This window comes from Ipomoea nil, unplaced genomic scaffold, assembly GCF_001879475.1.
Source record: "Ipomoea nil cultivar Tokyo-kokei standard unplaced genomic scaffold, Asagao_1.1 scaffold2165, whole genome shotgun sequence".
NCBI classification, from domain to species: domain Eukaryota; kingdom Viridiplantae; phylum Streptophyta; class Magnoliopsida; order Solanales; family Convolvulaceae; genus Ipomoea; species Ipomoea nil.
In genome coordinates this window covers 1,619,787-1,637,819 of record NW_017618593.1, presented here as the reverse complement: position 1 = coordinate 1,637,819, position 18,033 = coordinate 1,619,787, and the positions used below count along the sequence as shown (strand labels likewise).

At 39.2% G+C, this 18,033-nt stretch overlaps 1 long non-coding RNA gene across 1 annotated transcript; it reads left to right on the top strand.

Moving 5' to 3' along the window:
• Positions 1 to 14,435: 14,435 nt before the first annotated feature.
• Positions 14,436 to 14,908, top strand: LOC109149947. Its single transcript, XR_002049045.1, has 2 exons — positions 14,436 to 14,477; positions 14,566 to 14,908. It is a non-coding gene; the product is annotated as an uncharacterized LOC109149947 (long non-coding RNA).
• The last annotated feature ends 3,125 nt before the right edge of the window (positions 14,909 to 18,033 follow it).

Here is an 18,033-nt window from a genome sequence, read left to right as displayed (position 1 = left end):
TTGGTTATATCGCTCTATGGTTTAAAACAAGCGCCTAAGCAGTGGCATGAAAAATTTGACCATGCGATGTTAACTAACGGGTTTAAAATAAACGAAAGTGACAAATGTGTCTACGTTAAGGAAACGATAGATGGCTACGTCATTCTTTGTTTATATGTCGATGATATTCTCATCGTTGGTAGTAATGATCGGATGATCAAGTCTACCAAGAACATGTTAAATGCGAGATTTGACATGAAGGATATGGGTTTGGCTGATTTAATCCTCAGGATTAGAATCATTAGAAGACCTGATGGACTCGTGTTGAGCCAATCACATTATATTTACAAAATCCTTGAGAAATTTAACAAGGATGATAGTCAAGTGGCTAGGACACCATTTGATACAAATATTCATCTAACCAAGAACCACGGAGAAGGTATTTCACAAGTGGAATATGCTCGGGTTATTGGTAGTTTGATGTATCTTATGAGCTGTACTAGGTCGGATATTGCCTATGCGGTTAGTAAACTCAGTAGATATACGAGTAACCCCGGTGCTATGCACTGGAAGGCAATAGTAAAGGTTATGAGATACTTGAGGTATACTCGTGATCTTGGACTGCACTACGGGAGATATCCCGCTGTACTTGAAGGGTATAGTGACGCGAATTGGATATCTGACATTAAGGATTCTAAGTCTACGAGTGGCTACGTGTTTACACTAGCCGGTGTAGCCGTTCCGTGGAAATCCTCTAAGCAAACTGTGATAGCTAGATCCACGATGGAATCTGAGCTAATAGCCTTGGACAAAGGTTGTGAAGAGGCTGAATGGCTACGCCATTTTATAGAGGATATTCCTAATTGGGAAAGACCGGTACCTCCAATATGTGTGCATTGCGATAGTCAAGCCACAATCGGGAGAGTACAGAGTCATATGTATAATGGTAAGTCTAGACATGTGCGTCGTAGACATAATACCATTAGACAACTACTCACAACTGGTGTTGTCTCGATTGACTACGTAAAGTCAAAAGACAATATAGCGGATCCGCTAACCAAAGGGTTAGAAAGAGAAGTTGTGGAGAAGTTGACACGAGGAATGGGTCTAAGCCCTTGGACTAAAATGTTCTATAGTGGATACCCAACCTAGCTGGCACCTAGGTTCAATGGGACAACTAAATTATGGAACGGAGCGCGTCACTGTGGGGGTCTCGGACTCCCTACCACTCCTCGTTAAAACAGTGACTCCCGCAAGAGGCTAGCATGTTAATGCTTTAATGATTCTTGAGTATGCGGGATACTCGAGAAAGAATCACTTATGTTAGAGAGAAGTGAGGGTCGCTTCAAAGGAGAATTGTTGGGCACAATTCTTTAGAAACTCTCGCAGAACCAGGAACGGTGACCCACGACCAAAACGGGCACACTCATGAGAACAAGAGCATGGTTGGGAGATTCCTGTGTGAGATATGTCATCGTCTACACAAACGGCAGTCGGTTCAAAGACATCGCGTTCTACCGTACAGCCAGTAGAGTAAACATGTCTTCACTAGGGAAGGTTCAAAGGGTATAGTGACTCCCTACCTATCCTATGCAGGGATCGACCGTTTGAACACAGTTGTTTCCAATTTCAAAATACCCCGAAAATCAATTTTTCATTCATGTGGGGGATTGTTGGAAAAAAAAATAGCTTAAAATGGCATAAAATGGCATGTTAAGTGGCTATTTTGTGGTACAATTATCAGTGGGGTCCACTTCCGATTTGGGTCGGGTCAAAGTGGATTCGAATTCTTCGTAGTGAGACGAAGAGATCGATATATTGTACGCTCAAAACGGATAATGGGTGAATGAGATATTGATTCTCAAAGTAGACCCATTTGAGTTGGAAAATGAAGGGAAAAAGTGGCTTTTGTCCCACATTGCTTTGGAATGAAGATTTTCCCCCCATATATACAAGAGCTCTTTTGAAGCTTGTAGAATTGTATAGCATAGAGGCTCTCTCGCGCGGGGGGAGGGGGGGTGGGTGCAAATCAAATTCCAACTAGCAATCAAGCCTGCTTGAGCTCGTATGCGCCGGCACCTGCGGGCACGAATGTCGTCCAGGAAATTGGTTGGCCTTGCGGGCATAAGTTATGCCAAACTTTGGAATTGTTTTCCAACACTTCCATGTAAGTTTCGGCTACACTTGGCCGAAACTTGTAGTTTCGCCGAAACTGTGCTCTCGGCCCGAGAGGCCGAGACGATAAAAGGCACTAAGGTCGAAACTGGAAGTTTCGGCCTGGGGTCGAAACTGGAAGTTTCGGCCTACGCTGAACCTGTGCAGTTTTGTGACCGTTGGCTGTTCAATTCTACTGTTACGGAATTAATTCTTTGAGTTAATTCCAATTTTTAATTTTGAATTGAAGGCCATGTTAATGGTGCTGTTACAGGAAGGTGGAAGGGGTTCCCTTAAGTGCCTAATTAAAAGCTATTAAATCCTTCACCCCTATATAAAGAGGATTTGGGCAGTAGAGTTTTACACATTGAATTACACAACACGAAATTATATTTTTCCAGCTTCAAAACCTCTCTGCTTCTACTCCTTCTTTAGCTATATTGTGTTCATAGCCATTGTCTTGCTCGCCGGATTCTTTGTGTGAATACTCAAACATTGAACCATAGCAAGTTTTATCCTGGGAAGCCTAGGCCACAACGCTCCTAGCATCTTTGGGAGGTGGCAAATAAGGTTTTAAGGAAAGAGTGCTCACTTGACTCTTGCAAAAACCCAACACCAAACACTAGCCAAATTTCTTCATCTTTTCTTCCCTCCTTTCCAGAAAATAATAGTCAATTTTATTTGATTATTATTTGTTTTTCTACCAACGGTACCAACAATATATACAATTTTTAAAAAAAATTCTCCATTCACTTTACATTTTATAAAATATATAACTGAGATTTAATATTTTTTCCATCTCGACTAAACCTTTACTTTTTTACATACTCGGCTAAACCTTATAATTACACAATCCTTATAGTTTTAGTATAAAATAACATTTGGTGTAAAAATTATTAATTTCCATATCGATTAATATTCTTTCCATCTCAACTAAACCTTATATTTCCATCTCGTATTGCAAAACATTTTCTATCTTTAATTACAAAATTTTCCTTATAAATTGCGGATACTAAAATGATTCTATTCCATTTTTCATTTTTTTTTTTATTTTTTGAAAGTCCATTTTTCATTTTTAAATATATATCTTTACATAACTATATTATAGTAACATATATATATATATATATATATATATATATATATATATTCTTCGTCTCCGACCGGGGACGAAGAGCTCTTCGTCCGGATATATATATATATATATATATATATATATATATATATATATATATATATATATATATATATATATATATGTATATATATATGTATATATATATCCTTCTTCGTCTCCGACCGGGGACGAAGAGCTCTTCGTCCGTAGCCGGAGACGACCATGCCGGAGACGAAGAGTGGTTCTTCGTCTCCGGCAGCCACGATATGAAGCGGCGAACCTGTTTTATTTATTTTTATTTTTTTGTTATTTTAAATTATTATAATAAAAAAAAAAATTATTATTTTAACATGATAACCTCCACATCAGCAAGTTAACAAGTAAACAAGTCATTTTTGGTTCAATTGCATCATTTTGTGTTGTTTAGGGATCCAATTGCATTTTTTTGAGTTCAATAGCCTAATTGAATTTTCTTGTGTAGTTCGATGGCCTATTTGACATTATTCCTTTAAAAAAAAAGAATGAAAAAATTCTAAAAAATAAAAATATTTGTTGAATTTGGACTATTTTAAAAATAAGGAATAGAATTTAGAAAAAAAAAAAAGTTCGAATCCGCAGTTCGAAATCGAAACCGGAACCGAATCTAGCCGAACCGCAATCATGCCTATTAGTGCAGCGTGCAAGTGACTAAGCTTTAAAGAAAATATATTTTTTTTTAATACCACCGACTTTATTAAAGAAAATACTTATTTCATAAGCATCTTTAGTTTTGGGTTCATCTAGATCCACTAAAAAGTATTGATTTTACAATTAATTACCAACATTATTATTATTACTAGCTATAAATTAAATTAGCCACAACATCTTTTACTATTAAAAAAAAAAAAAGCACAACATATGAAAAATAAAATAGCTATTTTTTTCCTCGCCCATAACAAAGGATTACATTTATTGAATTAATGGAGTTATTAAATGTTATGATATTAGGATTAAGGATTCCGATTCCCGATTAATAGAAAATATGAAACGATGCAATATTAATTAAATCTCTGGCTTAAAAATGAAAGTATATTTGATATGCTTTTGTTATTTATGGTGGTTCTTGGGATTACAATATTAATTAAATTTTTGTTGAAAGCCTACTCGATATCTGAAACAGTGCAATTAATGCAAGCCTCTACATATAATTTTTCTCCATCTCAAATTCTTCAAAGAAATGGCAGAAGCGAGAAGGGATGAAGAAAGCAAATGTTGCGGGCCGTGGGTCAATTATTGGACTTCAGAATAAAAAAAAATCATTTAAGCCATAAATAAAAATTTAAATATATATAAATGTATATATCCTATGGGTCTTTAATGTTTGACTGGATGTCTAAACTTAGGACTTTTAAAAGAAAAAAAATATATTTGAATTATCTCTACAAAAAGTGGTCTTGGACTTATAAAATGACATTTGAGTTTATGGAATGCCATGTGCATAAAGAATATATTATATAATCATATAAAAAAAATGTGTTCAATTAGAATTTAAATTTACTCATACAAAATTTGAAATTTGCTTTCTAAATGTAATTATCTTAGTTATTATTCATATTGTGAAAATTATAATATAGATTAAATACAATTAAGAATAAATCAATGTAATTATGTAAATTCTCTCTATAAGTTTATTTGAATATGTACATAATTAGAGAATAGAGATTATATTAACCATACAAAATTATAATTATAATTTTGTATTCTATAAAAATAATAAATACTTGACCAATGGAATCTCAAAAATATTATTAGATTAAACAATTTAAAATATTTTTATTTTTTCTATTTTTTTATTTATATTTATAATAACATAATTTTTCCCCGTGCATCGCGCGGGTAAATTACTAGTTTGTATTAATAGTTCAAAATATGTTACTTTTACTGTAAAACATAAAGTCATAGTCTAACAAAATAAATCTCATATTCGCTCTTTTTAAATATACAATTTAATAACATTAATATTTTTAATTACATAACATGATTTTAATATTTCAAATATTTAGTATGTGCATTACAGGGGTGACATAATAATAATAATAATAATAATAATAATAATAATAATAATAATAATAATAATAATAAGTATGAGCATTTTAGACTTTATACTGTTTATTCCCTTTCAAGTTCCATGTATACCAAACACGGTCCCAGTAATTCTATTCCTACAAACCAAACACTGGAATTTAAATTAACACTTTATTCCCACATTATTTCTCTCCCATTGAATTGCAATTCTTTTCCCACCCAGTTCCCTTCCTCTCTTTTAATTTTTAATTTAAAATTGATGTTTGACATCACTCTTTCGATTATAGCGTTTCTTCTTCTTATACTCTCAACACAGAACGTCAATTAGTAGTCAAACCTCAATCAAATATGTTTTCTCAAAACACTTTTATCTATTTTTATTGCTTTTGTTGCAATTCGAGGGTTTATTTACAGCGTGTTTTATAAAATTTCAAAAGCAAAATTATAATTTGGCCATTTAGGATTTATATAATAATAATAGAGTTAATTCCAGCAATGGTCCTCCGACTATGTTGATTTTCCATAATTGGTCCTTGACTTTTAATTTAGACAATTTAGACACTTGACTTTCGAATTCTTTCCAATGTTAGTTCTTCCGTCAAATGAAGGTTAAATGGATGTTAGTTTTAGGTGTAAAATAGTCATTTCACTTTGCTTACTTTATAATTATCTCTTTCAAGGCATTCTCTGATCTGCACGTCCCGTGTTCAATTTCTTAAATTTGAGCGTTTTCATCTACTCGGAATAACAGCTTCCTTCCTTTTAGGGATATATATGAATATGATGATCGAAGCTAAGAATAGGTCTGTGCCGTGCATTTGCGCCATATATATATATATATATATATATATATATGTGTGTGTGTGTGTGTGTGTGTGTGTGTGTGTGTGTGTGGCCTTTTTAACTGGGTATTCATTTTAACTGAATTGCATATTCAAATTAATAAAAAGGCAGACACAAGAAAATCTGCATGTTTTATGAGGTCGAGAGAATCGGGAGCACAGAAACGAAAGAAACACAAAAAGAGAGGGACCAGACGACTAATATGACATATGAGTGTTTTGATTCCTTTTTCTTGATAAAGAATCTGGACACGGGGAAGGAGTTCATCGTGAAAGAGTGCAACGAAAAGGGAATGTGGAACAAGCTGAGTGATCTCCAGACTGGGAAGCAACTAACCATGGTACTCCTGGATGGTTAAGGAGCTAATGCACAGAGCACATGGGAGATCAGACAGTAAGATAAACATGAACTCTTATATTAGCAAGAGTTTCAGGTACATCAAGAAAACCAGTGTGGCTCTCATGAAGAACATAAATGATGTGGCGAATTCCATGAGTTTGAAAATCACAGATAGAGATCCCACTTTGCCTGTGTATTAATATTTTAAAAGAGTGCTCACTTCCGACACTCTCCTGCGGAAGAAACCTTGGACTCAATTTATGCCGGAGAAGCGGTCGTTCTGATTTTTAAATCTTTGCTCGCCGGACCCGTTGTATCTCCTTTGATCATCATTACGATCGTCGTGGTTCAACTGGGAAGCAACCAGCTTATCAAGAGCCCTCCAATCACTCACTCTATTATTATGCTCATCGTCTTCTTCTCTGTTACTTCCATGGACGTCCGAGATTGCCTGCGGATTGGACTTGTTTACAACGCCGGAAAGAATGTCGGTACAGACCTATTCTTAGCTTCATAAGATTCATATATATCCCAAAAAGGAAGGAAACTGTTATTCCGAGCAGATGGAAATGCTCAAATTCGAGAAGTTGAACATGGAGGACGTGCAGATCAGAGAATGCCTTGAAAGAGATAATTATAAAGTAAGCAAAGTGAAATGACTATTTTACCCCTAAAACTAACATCCACTTAACCTTCATTTGACGGAAGGACTAACATTGGAAAGAATTCGAAAGTCAAGTGTCTAAATTGTCCAAATTAAAAGTCAAGGACCAATTGTGGAAAATCAACATAGTTAGAGGACCATTGCTGGAATTAACTCAATAATAATAATAATAATAATAATAATAATAATAATAATAATAATAATAATAATAATAATAATAATAATAATAATAATAATAATAATAAGTATGCGCATTTTAAACTTTATACTACTAATTCTCTTTCAATTCCATGTATACCAAACACGGGAATTGAAATTTCATGTAGTTCTATTCATGCAAACCAAACACTGGAATTTAAATTACCACTTTATTCCCACATTATTCCACCCCCATGGAATTGCAATTCTTTTCCCACCTAATTCGCTTCCTCCAATCAAACGGCCCGATATTATTTACAATTGTTTGGGCGGGAAATCAAGTAAATAGGATTTTGTTTTTAATTATGGTATAGATTTTTAATTTCCTTTTCATTATTTAAAATTGTGATAGATTTTTGATATAATTGTGATTTGATTTATTCTACTATGTAATATTGTTGTGAAAATTTAAAAAGCAATGATCGACCATTTTCTTTTCCATTTTAGTCAATTATGAATCATTTTTTTCAGCCAATTATTAATATTTATTTCCTTTTTCAATTAACCTAATTTCCGTTCTTTTTTTTTAATTTTTAATTTTCAGTCAATTATTAATATTCATTTTCTTCTCCAATTTACCTAATTTTTGTTCCATTTTTATTTGATGATGTAGAATATTATTGTGAAATATTTCTATCCATTTTTTAATTTTCGTTCCTTTTTAATTTACCTTTACTATTTATTATTGTTTGGGCAGAAAATCAAGTAAATAGTATTTTTTTTTAATTATAAGTATAGAAGTATAAATATAGATTAATAATAACAATTTTTTTTTTCATGCATCACACGGATAAAACACTAGTTTATACTAAATTACTAGTACATATAATAATTAACCTACTCAAATTATACTAACTACACAAGGTAATGATTATACATAATTCCCTTCTACTAATTAATGATGTCTAATTATGCAAAGTTAATACCCAAAATAGTCCTAGACTATAGTGGGTTTTCTCAATTTCGTCCTAAATGACTTTGATGACCTAATATAGTCCTAGACTTTTGTTTTTTAACTCACTATCGTCCTCCGTTTGTTAATCCGTTAAGTTAGTGTTAAATATAGGGTTAATTTTGTAATTTCAATTCTGATTCCATCTCTCTTCCGTTTCTCGGTAAACACTCGACGTTGCCACACTCCCTCTCTCCATCTTGTACGATACCGCAGACGCCCATAGATTTTTGTTTATCTCCTCCTCTCGCATTCTCCGTTCCATTTTTTGTTTATCTCCATCTTCATGTTTCCCTCTCTCCATCTCATTTGTTTATCTCATGTCTTGCACTCCTTTTTGTAAATATATATACTCTCTGACGGTAATAATGTTACCGATAATAATAATATTAGAATAGCGTTGTGTGAAAGAGTGACAATAGTTGTATTGCCTTAGTGTCTTAGCATAGAAAGTACAATGTGTCTTTGTCCAGAGTATTCAACGTGTCCCCTCAAGCTATACAAAGGTGCCAACGGTAACAACATGGGACATAAATGGGGAGCCAAGCCTTTAATTCTCTCTCATCAATGGTGGCATCAATGGTGGCTTCAATTGCAATAAAGGTGACACCTGTTGGAATTCTGTCCGTTTGAGTTTTTCCCGTTGGGTCTCCATGTGGTGCCGGGTCAAATATGACGCCGGGTCAGATGCCCACTTATGATCCGGGTTGGGTGCCAGCCCCTATTATCCTGTCACTAGTTCCCCCTACTCCTGAGTCTACGGATGTGTTTGAGTTGACTTGGGAGTAAGGTTGAATCTATCTTGAGACTGCGCAGAATCCTAAGTGATTTAGGATATGCGATTCTGTTTTCCAAATTCCTCATGATTTGTGCTTTCCAAATCCGTTCCTGCCCGAACGGTTTGAGCACCTCTCTATCAGCTCTTGTCACCATCTATCGGTTTCTGCGGTTTATCGTTATCATTTTTTTCCATTTTTTTTTTGCGGCGTGGGCCGGCTTCGGGCTGGGGCACCGCCACAGCTAGCCGAGGCGAGTGCCCCGCCCAGTGGCCGAGGCATTGCGCTTCGGCCACAGTGGAGGCGTGTGCCTCGGCCAGATGGCTGAGGCATGCGCCTCAGCCATCTGGCCGAGGCGCATTTGGCCGAGGCATGCGCCTCGACCTTTTTTTTTTATTTGTATGCTGGCCGAGACGGGCTGCGGCCTAGGCTGGCCGAGGTGCGTGCCTCCTGCCGATCGCGGCCGAGGCGTCGCCTCGACCGATCGTGGCCGAGGCGTGCACCCCGGCCAATCGTTCGTGGCCGAGGCGTGCGCCTCGGTCGATAGTGGCCGAGGCGTCGCCTTGGCCGATCGTGGTTGAGGCGTCGCCTCGACCGACCGTGGCCGAGGCATGCACCTCGGCCGATCGTAGCCGAGGCGTGCGCCTTGGCCGATCGTGGTCGAAGCGTCGCCTCGATCGATCGTGGCCGAGGCGAGCTCCGGTTTTTTTTTTCTTTTTTTTTTTTATATTTTTTTTACGGACAAGTTGAGGTGCCGCCCCGGCCAGTGGCCGAGACGCGGGCCTCGGCCTGGCCGAGGCGTGCGCCTCAGGCCACCGGCCGAGGTGCTGCCTCAGTCGTTGGCCGAATCGTGAGCCTGGCGGCCTTTTTTTTTTTTTTTTTTTCAGCTGAGGCGTCGCCTTAGCCGGGTTTGGCCGAGGCGTCGCCTCATCCGTGGGCGCTGGCCGAGGCGCACTCTTCAGGCCTTTTTGCGGCTCGGCTTGAGGCGCCTCCTCAGTCGTGCCTTGGGCCAAGGCGTCGCCTCAGCCCGCGCTGGGCCGAGGCGTGCGCCTCGGCCTTGGTTTATTTATTTATTTATTTATTTATTTTTATTTTTACAATGCGGCGTCGGCCGGCTTTTGGTTGATCGAAGGTGGTGATGAGAACCTTTTATTTGAGTAACCTGGGCAGACCATGATTACAAAATATTGTGTTACAGGTCTGGGCGGACCATGACTACAAAGTATTACCTATATTATCTAATTAAATGTTCTGAGTTCCATACCCGATCGATCATCCTTGCATATGCTGTGAACTTGTAGGTCCTTTTCGCCAATCTTTTTGCATGCTTTTACGTAACAACTGCGTGCTGCTCGCTGGTCTCTTCTGACGACACCTATCCCACTCGGAGTAGGGAACTTCATACACAAGTGTTCCACCGACACTATGGCCTTGAGGTCCTCCAGCGCCGGTCTCCCCAAAATGATGTTGTGCACACAAGTGAGTCTTACCACGATGAATTCCACGTCAAGTTTGCGAGAGTGGGGTATGTACTGGTAAGACCACTAACCCCTCCGTCTCCACTGAATCACCCGTAAATCACGAGAGTGGGATACGTACTTCTTTGAGCTGGTTCCTAGGTATCCCTAACTTGGTGAAGGCATTGTTATACATCACATTGACTGAGTTTGCCGTGTTGACTAAGATGCGGCGAACAATGACATTGTTGACGTCCATCTCAATCACCAGGGTGTCATGATGGGGTAACGGGCCCTCTGGGAGGTCATCATTAGAGAAGGTGATGGCCTCATGTCTCTGTTTCTCTTCTCTAGGAAGACTCACCACTTCTCCCACGTATAGCTGCCGACTCCACTTCTTTCTTTCCGCGGGCATGTCATCCCCTGCGGGCCCACCGTAGATAAAGTGTATGGTGTGCTTCTTTTGTCGTCTGGGCGCCACCTAGATTTCTTTCTCGCTATCATTCTGCTCAGATATTTGGCCGTGTTCTCTTTTTTTTGGCGTTCGAGGTGGACGGCTCTGTGCCATCCTCATTCCTCCAGACATTTTTTGGTGGATTGTGTTGCGGCTGTTGCTGCTGCTGCTTGGATCGCTTGACGAAATGTCAGAAGTAGCCCTGCTGGATGAGTTCTTCTATTTGTCTCTTCAAAACGTGACACTCATCCGTATCGTGGCCGGTTTGCCTATGAAACCTGCAGTACTTTGTTTGGTCCGCCTTTGGGGAGACCTTCATGCACTCCTCGGGGAATTCTACCATTCTCATCTCCTCAGCTTGCTTTAGAATGACACTGACGGGATGGGTAAGAGGAGTTAAATTATGCAAGGGGGCCAGGCAAGGTCGTTCGTGGTCTCGGCCTTTCCCTGCGGTCGGGTGGTTCGAGAGTGGTACCTGGCTGGGCGGACCCGCTTTCCCAGGCTTCCCACCTTTCCTACCATCCTCTTCGTCCTTCTTCTTCCTGTCGATGTCCACTGCTTCGGCATAGCGGCTAGTCGTCCTTATCAGATCTTCGTAAGAGCGGGGGTGGTGGGCGTTCAGCTGCTTGTGGAAATACCCTGATCTTAAGGCATGGATAAATATCGGGATCGCCGCCTTGGAGTCGAAGTCGTAGACATTATTAACTTCCTTTTTCCATTTTATCAGGAAGTCTTTGAGGCTCTCGCCTCTATCTTGCTTCACTACACAGAGGTGAGAGAAGGGTTTCTTACGCTGTATGCTACCGGAGAAGTATGTCAGGAAGCTCTTGGACAACTCCCAAAAGTTTTGGATCGACCCATCCGGGATGGTGTTGAACCAGTCTTGGGCCGCTCCATCCAGGGTGGACAAGAACGCTCGGCACATGATGGCGTCCCCTGCCCCGATCATTACCATAGCAGCCTTGTACCTCGTCATGTGGACACGTGGGTCAGTGACCCCCGTGTACTCCTTGATGGCGGGAAACCTAAAGTCCCTCGACAAAGGTACGTCCATGATGCTTGGGGAGAATGGTGCTGTCATCCGTACCTCGGGTTCCGGCGACTGCTCCCGTGCCTCCATCCTTCTTGCTAACTCCTCGATTCTTCTCTGCAGCCTCTCGACCAGGGCCGACTCGTCAGGGTGCCGGCGCAGGGCCGGCTGCTGTTCCTCCAAGTATCGGTGTGGAACCCGGTCATCAACGCGTCGCTTCCCCGCCGAGTGCCGACGCGGAGCCGGCTCTTCGACGCGTCGCTCCTCAAAGTGTCGACGTAAAGCCGACTCATCAACGTGTTGGCGTGGGGTCGGCTCCCGAGACTCGCCCACCTCCTCTGCGGGTGATCTCTCGGCTTCTCTGTTTTCGTGTTGGCGAGGGCCTCTGGTAGAGGACCCCTCGGCCCGTGATCCTAATCTTTGCCGCACGGGCGCCCTCTGTCCCAATCGTTCTGGTGCAGATTGGGAAGGGCCTGGTTGTCGTCTGGCCGGTCCACTTCTTTGGGTCTCCACCCCTATTTCCTGGGGCCGCGGGGGCACTTGGCCTTGCAGTCCCATCGCCACATGATTCAGCGCCGCCGTCACTGCTTGCTGAATGACATCGGCGGTCGCCTGGAGGTTCACGGCTTGGTTCACCCCTCCATTGTTGAGTTGGTCTCGAAGGTCCCCGGGCCTCCCGTTGTTGAGCTGTTCTCGGACGTCCCCTCCGCGATTGTTGGTGAGTTGGTCCTGGAGGTCACTTGAGGCACTGCCATTGTTCACGTTGTGAAAACCGTGGGAGCTGCGGGACACCATTCCTTCAAGCTTGCTGTTGAAAGAGGAAAAGAGTTGTGTGTATAGTCGCCTGCTTGGGTGTTGGACTCAGGCTCTCAATGAAAGCACCAATGACGGTAATAATGTTACCGATAATAATAATATTAGAATAACTTTGTGGGAAAGAGTGACAATAGTTGTATTGCCTTAGTGTCTTAGTATAGAAAGTACAACGTGTCTTTGTCCAGAGTATTCAACGTGTCCCCTCAAGCTGAGGGAGCATCTACTTACACAAAGGTGCCAACGGTAACAAGATGGGACATAAATGGAGAGCCAAGCCTTTAATTCTCTCTCATCGATGGTGGCTTCAATTGCAATAAAGGTGACACCTGTTGGAATTCTGTCCGTTGGAGTTTTGCCCGTTGGGTCTCCATGTGGTGTTGGGTCAAATATGGCGCCGGGTCAGATGCCCACTTATGATCCGGGTCGGGTGCCAGCTCCTATTATCCTGTCACTCTCGATTGGCTGACATATATATTTTGTGGATTCAATTTTTGTTGGGCAAGTTGATTGTTTGTTTTGAATCGTTCGTTGTTTACTCTGCATACTACAGGTACGATGTTCATGTTCTTACTTGGCAGACTCCTATGTCTGTGTTTAGCACTTGCAATTTAATTGATATCCCCAAGTTCATTTTAATTTTTGATTCATTTGTTATTTAATTTGCATATGTTAAGGTTATTGGATTATGGCATCTGGGGGAGATATTATTAGTCGGCTTCCCGCCAGTATACTTGACCACATATTGGGATTCTTTCGAATTGAAGAAGCTGCTAAAGTTGCTCTTTTATCCACCATCTGGAGAGATGTTTGGTCCAATCTTACACAACTCAGCTTTGATTATCACTTCTTTCATTATCTTAATAAGAAACATTTGTCCCAGGAATCTATGGCTTTTGATGTAATTAACAAAGTTCTTCTCCAACACAAAGGATATAAATAGGCCCCAGTCTCATGACGTTGACCAAGTGATACTTTTAGCCACACAGAAAGGTGTTGTTGAAATCTACATTAGTTTCTTGCTAAATGGTTATAAAAAGTTGCCAAGTTGCATATTCTCTTGTTCAACAATCAAGAGATTGCATCTTTATGGTGCCGTTGTTGATGAAATCAATTTCCCTCGCAATCGTTGCATATTTCCAAATGTTCTTTCACTTTGTTTTGAGTGTTTGTTGAGTTTGTTGCTACAAATCTTCAAGATTATGCTCCTAATGTTCCCTTATTTGAGACTTTGTCATTTCTCAACTGCCGAAACATGTGTCATTTTAACATTATTGCTCCAAAGCTGTGTAGTTTAACAATCAAATCTAGCTCGTCTGATGTGCACGGCAAGTTTCTCCCCATTAACTTGAACTTGAGATCTATTTGTACTCTTGATTTAGAAGGTCCTCTCTGGGTAATATTACCAACTCTTTTTTTCCTGTTTTTTTAATGGTTTATAATTATATTGTTTTAAGGAATTAATCTGACTTTCTTTCTATTTGATCTCCAAGAAAATTGTTGACGAATTTGCTAGGATGGAATTTCCAGAACTAAATGTGGAATACCTTAAGCTGTCGTGTTTCCCAAGTTCCTCATTTGTTCATTTGCTACGAAAATGTCCCAAGTTATGCAAACTTGATATCGATTTATTACCGGTAATCTTTATTTTCATGCATAAACTGTTCATTGTTTTATTGATTCATTGATATTTTAGTTGTTTGTCTTGTCTTGTCTTGTCTTTAGATGCCGAAACATGAAGACGCCTTGTCGGAGCTCTTGTCATATCTTCATGCAAATCAAACAAATGAGATGCTTCATACCTTGAAGCTTGACTCATTTAGAGGGTTACCGTGTGAAATCCTTTTCATTAAGGGGCTACTTGCTAATTTTTCAGCACTAGAAAAGGTTGTTATCGTTCGTCATCATCAAATGTTATTTCTCACATGTGATGAGGTTAAAATTATTCAAGAGCTTTTGCATTTTCCTCGTGCCTTCGCAGAAGCAGAAATTATTCTTGTTTAATGGGTATGGGTATGTTTGCAATAATCTCATCCCCATTTTGTATTGGTGTATTTTCATTTTTCTAGCATCTTTTTGCAATTTCCAAATTTTACCAATTGATGCTTTTGCTCTATCATTACTCATTAGTATTAACCCTCTATATTTTGTCCATTTTGTAAGCCAGAAGCATTAGATTTGGAAATCCTTTTGTATGCATTTTGTATTAAACTCTAAAACAAATGTCCTTTATCACAATGTCTTCCAAAATGTGCTACAAATTGGTGTGAATAGTTGATGCCACAACCGAGTGTCATATTATCAAGGTCCGATTAAGCATATATATTACTCCGTATATATAAACGTAAATGTCACCCACCACAGGGTGTTGATGTGCATGAATCCACTTTTAAATATTTAATAGTGTTGGTTTTATGACTTTTGGGTAGTCAACGGCAGACCAACATTACCGCTAGAATAACGAGAATGTAAGCAAAATATAGGAAAAATATATGGAGAAAATATAGGAATTTTGTATTGATGAGTATTGCTGGTGAATAATGATAGTCCTCCCCTCCTCTCTGTGTGAGAGTTCTATTTATACATATTTTGGGCCTAGAGCCCTACAAGGAATAAGAATTCTAGACTGCCTCATATTGGGAGTCTTAGTTACATAATAAAACCTAATTCTATTATACTAGAAATAATAAGTCCAATTCTAATTATATTGGGAATAACAGGCCTAATCTTTGACAAACTCTTGGGTTGTTTCGTATCATATATCTTTCTTGGGCTTCTTTGATCCATTTGCTTTCATAGGCCGGTCCATGTGGCCCAGGCCTAGTATACCATCCATCATCTAGTTCCTCACTTTTTTGAGATTTCGCGAAGTCGATGTCTTAGGAAAGTATCTAAAAAATATTCTCTGATCCGTTCTCTGCTGCTAAAAGTCAAGTCTTCTAGGTGGTGGTCATTTTGAATGCAACCGTTAAACTGAGCAGTCCATAGTGATCCCCTAAGCCAAAGCTGAATGTAGGGGGTCCAGATTACGGTAGTTGCCTCGTTAAAAACCTTAGACTATGAAAAACCCAGTAGGGAAAAAACTTAGCTAAGGAAAAAAGAGTACAACTATGAGTACAATCTTTAGGACTATAAAGAGTCTTCTTTCATGCCATTAACTCCTTTTGGCTGAATCTCAAGTGATTCTTCCAGTCCGATAAGCTTTTGTAATTATTTCCTAAATCTTTGTTGTTACAGCTCTCCTCTTGAAAACAAAATTGATATTGCGGAAACCAAAACAATATGCTGTTGTTGGATTATATTCCTTTGCTGCTTGATTTGGGGGTTCTGAAGCATGCATTTTGGACGAGCACGGGGAAATGATTGCACAATTTCGCACTTCCCTTTCTGCGTATCTGATGCCTCCGGCCGACCAAGCCTCGATCGCAAGGTTGAGGTTGATTGCTAATAATAATAATAATATGACAATAGCAAAATTATGAACAGGAAAGGATGTGAAGGTTCACGTTACTGTAACTCTTCTTTTATATATATATATATATATATATATATATATATATATATATATATATATATATATGACAAATTAGAGGGTTATGTGTGCTTCCATGTGCACGGCACCGGCGAAATAACCCTTGGTTCTTGCATGTACTCTGTATATCCAAAGTGTAAAGACTAACTAGAAGATTATGTGTGCTTCTCCATGTGCTGACAAATGACATACATGAGACTGTTAATAACAGAATAAACATATAGGACTGCAGAGAAAGTATTAAATGCATACATAGCAGCTGTGAAGTAACCGATGGTCTTCGCCTATGTACTCTATATATCCAAACACCCTCTCGCAAAGGCAGTTTCTGGCAGAAGAAATAGATGCAAGAAAGTAGGGAGGGAACCCATTCCACACTATCTGCTTAGAACGGAAGATAGGAACCCAGTCCATCCACCAAATATGTTTGAGAAATAGATGCAAGCAAGCAAGGCATATCTTCTTACTTCTTTCTTCAAGTTGCTGTTCAGGCCAAAGCCATTTTCATCTTCCATACCCGTACTTTGTAATTCTGCATCTCTCAACTCATTCCTCCTCCATTTTTGACGGCAAAACGCGACCTTAGCAATGACAACGGAGACTTCCCGTGCGACTCTTCTTCTCCAAATAGGTCGGTGCGTCGTCTCCTTTCCTCCGAGGTGTTCGTAACAATGCCTGTCGGTCGTTGCGACCGACCAGGCCTTATTTGCGGCTAGCCAATTTAGCCAGCCGTAACAACGCCAGTAGGTCGCTGCGACCGACCAGGTCTTGTTTACAGCTGGCCAAATCCAGCTGTAACACGACGTCTTTTTTTGTTTTTTTTTTTTTTTTCTTTTTTTATTTATTTATTATTATTATTGAATATGTTATATATATGTATATATTCTGGAAAATGTTTCGGCCTTTTTTTTTGTTATATATATATGAAATATATTTATGTAAATTTAAATATATATATATATATATATATATATATATATATATATATATATATATATATATTTTGAGAATATACCAGTGCAATTTGATGTGTTTTGCTATCTCTTTCAGGTTTGCTTGTGGTCAGGGCCGTTCCAATAAAGAATGGGGTCCAGTAAATTTATATATATATATATATATATATATATATATATATATATATATATATATATATATATATATATATATATATAGAGAGAGAGAGAGAGAGAGAGAGAGGGAGAGAATATGCCAGTGCAATTTGATGTGTTTTGCTATCTCTTTCAGGTTTGCTTGTGGAGTTGTGGTTCCGCGGCTCTTGCGTTGGTCATTTTGTGGTTAGTTCCCCACTCGTTCATCTTTTTGTTGTTTTCTTCAAGGCAGTCCTATGCCTAGGGCAATTTACTCCTCTTTCTAAGTCGTAACTTACTTCTGACCCTTCTTTTTTCAGGTTCCGGATTGTCGCAGTGCTTGAATAAGCGATGAAAGGTTCCTCTGGACCATAATTATATGGACTTGACTGCCAACCTTCATGTGATGGTTGATGTTTCTAATATCGATGTGTCCTTGGGAAAATGGATGATGCAAGTCCAAGAGCTGATGATCTTTGTTGTCAGGATGGAGCTGAACAAAGGGATGCTTCCAACTATGATTCTTCTTTCTAGATGATATGTAACATTTTTTTTTGAACTGGACCACTTGGG